Consider the following 5,800-nt stretch of genomic DNA (forward strand, 5'->3'; position numbering starts at 1 on the left):
ATGTGTTTCAGCTGGGCCCTTCATCACATGGTAGGAGGATCTCATTATAGAGACTGATTGGGAACGTGTGTGTTGGACTGAGGCATTTTGAAGAAGGCAGAACGCCGAAACCGGTCATGCCGTACCTTCACAATAAACGTCCTGAAGTACCCCGCTGTGTCCCTTACTCTTTCTGATGGGGAAGAGGAGTTGTTGGATGTTTTATGCGCGCAGCCTGTGGCGCGCTTTAAGGGACCCTTCCTATCTGGGCTGTGCACAACACTGGCATGCAGGAAACTGATTTACATATCCGAGGGATCGGAATTGCACAGCCCGCCTGCTTACCTGCGTCTGTCAAAGGAGCTGCTGCCAGATGGTGGACTGGGACTGCCCGGAGAGACGCTTGCATTGCCTCGTGTTTCAAGCCATGGCAACGTGGAAATAGCAGGCTTGGAAGTAGGGGACCCGAGGACGTTTATCCCCCGAAATTCCATTGGACTTTCCCACTGAAGCACATTTTAACGCATTGAGGTGCATTCTGGTACCAGCAGTCGGTGGCAAGGATTGTCCTTGTGCCTATGCGTAAATGTGTTTCAGCTGGGCCCTTCATCACATGGTAGGAGGAGCCCATTATAGAGACTGATTGGGAACGTTTGTGTTGGACTGAGGCATTTTGAAGAAGGCAGAACGCCGAAACCGGTCATGCCGTACCTTCACAATAAACGCCCTGAAGTACCCCGCTGTGTCCCTTACTCTTTCTGATGGGGAAGAGGAGTTGTTGGATGTTTTATGCGCGCAGCCTGTGGCGCGCTTTAAGGGACCCTTCCTATCTGGGCTGTGCACAACACTGGTATGCAGGAAACTGATTTACATATCCGAGGGATCGGAATTGCACAGCCCGCCTGCTTACCTGCGTCTGTCAAAGGAGTTGCTGCCAGATGGTGGACTGGGACTGCCCGGAGAGACGCTTGCATTGCCTCGTGTTTCAAGCCATGGCAACGTGGAAATAGCAGGCTTGGAAGTAGGGGACCCGAGGACGTTTATCCCCCGAAATTCCATTGGACTTTCCCACTGAAGCACATTTTAACGCATTGAGGTGCATTCTGGTACCAGCAGTCGGTGGCAAGGATTGTCCTGGTGCCTATGCGTAAATGTGTTTCAGCTGGGCCCTTCATCACATGGTAGGAGGAGCCCATTACCCCCTCATGGGTCCTCCCCGTCCCAGTCCTTACCACGTGAGGCAGTCCTGCCTCCACCCAGCCAATCAAAACGCCAGAAATCCAAAGGTCGAAGGTGACATAAGCCCCTCCCACCCACCGCCATGCCTGTTTTTTTTCTGCTCCGACGGCTGTCGGAACGCTGGTGCTCCCGGTTCCTGCCTCTGTTCCTGTTTGCTTCTGGGTGTTTTGGCGGTGCCGTGAGTGTTTCTTTTGCATTTTTAAATGCTTCTGTTTATGGTCTTCATGTTTTTACCGGCGCGGCCGCTCCGGTCCTCCGGCCGGCCACGCTCCTGTTCTGGGGTCAGGATGCTCCCCGTTCATGTGCTGGGCTGGGGCGGGGAGCCCTCCTGGTGTTCTGGCCCCAGGTCGTTCCGGCGCTGGTGCTTTAGTGCAGTGGCCGGCCCCTGCGGCCATGTTCTTCATATGTGGCTGTGGGTGGAGACTGCAGGGCTGCCCTTTTTGTTTAATTTCTGTTCTCACATATGAGATTGCTTTTTGGGGCAGTGTTTCCTGGAGGTTGCTGGGCACTTCCTTTCAATTCCACCACCAATGTGTGTTGGGTGTTTTCCTGGTGCTCGCTTCGGCAGCGCATATACTAGGCTTGGAACGTTGCTGAGTAGATTAGCATGGTCCCTGCACATGCATATTCGTGAAGCGTTCCATATATGGGGTTTACTCCTTTACTCGCCGTGTTTGAGGGGGACTTCCTCTCTGGTGCATCCACGGAGCTGTTGCTCATTGGTATGTCATATGCCTCTGGTGTCACGGGCTATCATGTGCTGAGGGTTCAAGTCCTGCCTATGCTGTCAATGTGACTTGGGATGTTCATTTTCATGCTGTGCTTTGGAAATTTGCATTCTCTTTGTCCACGTAGCATCTTTTGCAGTTTTTCTTGGACTGTTTTGCGCTGTCTGCGCTGCTGGTGCATGCGGCTATGCCATCATCTCTTGTTGGTGGGATCGTGGACGTTTTTTTTCCCTGTTAGGGTATACATTCGGGGATGGTCCGTGAGATTTCTAGCGTTTTGTTGCTGGGTCTTTCTCCCTGATTCATTTGCTCCGGTGGGGTTTATTCCCATTTTTTACCGGCCATTTCGTGCTGTCCTGTTGGCTGTACTGGCTGCGGTGTGGCTTGGCATTGCCATGCGGGGTGTTCCTCTCTTTCTGGGGACACGATTTCGCCTGGCGGTCTTTGTCACCTGGTATCCTCCATTTTTCTTCTTTTTTGCGCCTTCTCCCTCGGTCTTCGGAGGCTTCTTCCCTGGAGGTCCGGGTTGGGCGGTTGGTGGATTCCGCTCTCAAGAGTTCGTATGCTGCTTCTCCTTTTTGGGGTGTGTGCTTGCTCTTTTTCGGTCTGTGCTTTCTTAGGGGTCCCTCCTTCCGGTCCCGGATGGTTGGGCCTTGTCCTCGGCTACCGGGGCGGCGGGGGCTTGTGAGATTTCTCTCTGGCCTGCGTTTGGTGCTTTGCCATTCCCCTAGTGCCTTGGTCCTATGCCTGCATTTTTTGCACTGCGTTTGGTTCCCTGCCTCTGCGGCGCCTGCTGCTGCCCCTGAATGTCGGTCGGATGTGTTGTGCCCGGGTGGAGTCTCCGTGGCCTGGTGGTTGCATCTCTTCCTCTTCAGGTTATGTGTTCCACTCCTGATGTTGACCTGCTTGTGGGTCGCCTATATCCTTTGGTGTCATTGGTCCGGTCTGCTTTGAGAATGGTGATTCCTGTTGGTCGTCATTCTTGGTTGCCGGTTTCCATTCCGGGCTGTCCCCCTTTTAGGCCATTCTTCTTTGGCGTCGGACAATTTTTTGTCGCTACGCTCTGTGGTGCTGGTTTCGGTGATGGAGTGGGGCCGGGGGTCCTCTTTCTCTCTGTTCCAGGTCCTGGCTCCCGTTGGTCTTTCTGTTCGGTTCTGCCTCCCGGGGCTTTGGTCGGGTTGGTGCGGCTGTGTCCCTTTCGGTTGAGCCCCTTGCAGCCCGGTTTTCCCCTCTTCTTGGTGGGTAATTTTGGCTTCCCTGGGTGTGGGAGTCGCCTGTTTTTCTCGTTCCCCTCCATCCGGCTGCTCAGAGGTTTGCGGTGGTTGAGTTCCGTTTCCTGTTTTCAGGTGTTTCCTTTCGGTCTCTCTCATGCTCCTCTGGTTTTTTCCACGGTGCTGGCTCCTGCTGTGGGGGTTTGCTGGCCTGGTTCCGGTTTCTGGGGTCGTTTTGGGTCTGGCCGTTCCTCGTCTGGTTCCTGTTCGGGGGCTTCAGTTCCTCGGGTCCGGTTTGACGCTTTGCTGGGGGCTGTTTCTCAGTGCTCGCTTCAGCGGCTCGTATGCTTTCTGCTGAGCGTTGCTGGAGGGGGTTGACATGGCCCCTGCGCTAGGATGACACGCATTTCGTGGGGCGTTCCATATATCCGGATCTGTTCTCTGTCCTGTTGGATCTTCTGCAGGGTCCTACTGGGTCTCCCTCCTGCCCGGGCTCGGGGTTGGTTTTGTGTCCGGCAGATGGTGGTTGCCTCCTCGGCTGTGGTTCCTTGGGCTCTTGTGCACCTCGTGTCCTTGGTGTTTCTTCTGATGTCTTGTTGGGTCCTTTGTCTTGCTGTTTGCGAGGCTCTGGTTCGTCTCTCCCCTGGTCTGGTGGCTTTGCTCTCCTGACCTGGTGTGGGGGGTGCATTTCTGCTTTCCTCACTCCTCTTGTTGTCCTTGGATGCCTGTCCTTGGGTTGGGGGCCCCGTTGGGGTCCTTGGTGGCCGGCTTGTCTGTTGTTCGGGCTGGCGCTCTGGGGGCTCGTTGTTGTTTGGGCCTTCTTGGGGGGTCCCGGTATGTGTCTCTGTTCCTGCGGGCTTCCCTGTCTTGTTTCTGTGCGGCGACTTCTCTGTTGCCTTTCAGAGGGTCTTGAGAGGCATCCCTGTTACGGCGGTTGGTTTCTTTACTGGTATGGTACTCTGGTTGTGCCTTCTTTTGGTGGCTTAGGCCGCTTCCTGCCGTCCTCTGTTTGGTGCTGTCTGGTGCTTGTTTCGACGGGACATGTCCTTTTGTTGGGACATTGCGTGGGTGCTTGGGACTGTGCGCTGGTGCTGGTGCTTGGAATGGCCCTGCGCTGGGTTGTCTTGCTACTTCGTGTAGCATTCCCTCTGTCTGTTCCTCTGTTCCAGGTCCTTTTGTCTTTGGTTTGGGTCTCTTGGTTTGGTCATTTTTGCTTCCCCTCCTGTTGCTCTTCTCCCCCGGTTTTTGTTCCGGGGTGGTCTGTCCTCGGGGGTTCCTCTCTCGTTTCCTTGGCCTTTGGGTTTTCTGTATACCTTCCCTCCTGTTTTTCTCCTCCCGGGCGCTCTGCGGAGGTTTGGGGGGTGTCGGTGTTGTTGGGTTGGCCTTGCTGTTTTTGGTTTCCGCTCCTGCTGTTGCTGTTGGGAGTCGGATTTGGCCAGCCTCCCTTGCCTCCGGCTCTGCTTCTGGGTCCGCAGCTGTCTTTGCCCTGTCTTTGGCGCTTGCTTCTGACTGCCTGTCTCTTGAGCGGCTGTCTTTGGCGTCTTTGGGCTGTTCTTCTGTGGTGGCCTGTGGCATGTGTTGGTCGCGTTGGCCTTCCGCTCTTTGGAGCTGTGATGCACTTTGGGGCTCTTTTGTTTCCTGGTGCTCTTCTCTTGGTCGGAATCCATGGTGGGGTTCCTGTTTCTGTGCTGGTTTCTCCAGCTTGGGTTTGTTGTTGGGATTTTTCCCCTTCCGCTTTGTCTGCTCGTTGACGGCGGTTTGTGCTTGTCGGGGCCTTGGGGCTTCCTCGGTGGTTGTTGCCCTTTGATGGGTCGGCTTCTTCGGAGCTTTTGCTTCGTTGTCCGGGCTCTCCTGTTCTCATTTCGTCTTTGGGCCTTGCCTGCTGTTTTGCATGGTCTGTGGTTGCCCCTTTCATGTCCTTGTTAGTGGTGGACGTGTTGTGGTTGTCCACTGCGGTGTTTTTTTTTGCTGGCCTTCTCTTCCGCTTGTCGGGAAGGTGCCTTGCTCGTTTAGTTTCCTTCTTTGCAGTTTCTGCAGGTTTGAGTAGTTTTGCGGCTTAGATCGGGCTTTTCTGCCTGTTTCTTCGTGTTTCCTTTTGCGGCTGGAGGTGTTGCTTCCTGTTTTGCCTGCTGTGGGGGTTTCTCCTGTTCCCCTTCTTTGGGTGTTCGCGGGGCTCTTCTGTTTTGCCTCCGATGTTCACTACTGTCTCGGGTTTCTCCTAACCTGTTTGTCTCCTGTGGGTTCTGTGTCTGCTTCCTGTGCTGATGGGGAGGGGTCTCTATCCTGGTGCTTTGTGGGGCGGCCTTTTGGCGGTCCCGTCTCACTTTTGTGCGACATTCTCAGCTTGATGTTTTTCTTGTCTCTTATGACGATTTCTGTTGGCGTCTTGTACGCTGCTGTTCGTCGATGCTTTATTGTTTGAAGTTTTGTACTTTTGCATGGATCCCTGGTGTCCTGCATTTTTTCTTCTTGGTTTTCTGCTTGTGAGTTCCTCACGTGGTAAGGACTGGGACGGGGAGGACCCATGAGGGGGTAATGTCTTATTACTTACCGGTAATCTTCATTACCCCGATTAGGGTCCTCCCCGTCCCAGTCCTCTTCCCTCCCTCCCTCCCGCTGTGTTTGTGTCTGAGTCTTGTTGAT

At 54.4% G+C, this 5,800-nt stretch overlaps 1 pseudogene; it reads left to right on the forward strand.

Moving 5' to 3' along the window:
• The first annotated feature begins 1,770 nt into the window (after window positions 1-1,770).
• Window positions 1,771-1,868, forward strand: LOC147705779 (U6 spliceosomal RNA; annotated as a pseudogene).
• Window positions 1,869-5,800: the final 3,932 nt, after the last annotated feature.

The sequence above is a fragment of the Lissotriton vulgaris genome, chromosome 7 (genome assembly GCF_964263255.1).
Source record: "Lissotriton vulgaris chromosome 7, aLisVul1.2, whole genome shotgun sequence".
NCBI lineage: Eukaryota > Metazoa > Chordata > Amphibia > Caudata > Salamandridae > Lissotriton > Lissotriton vulgaris.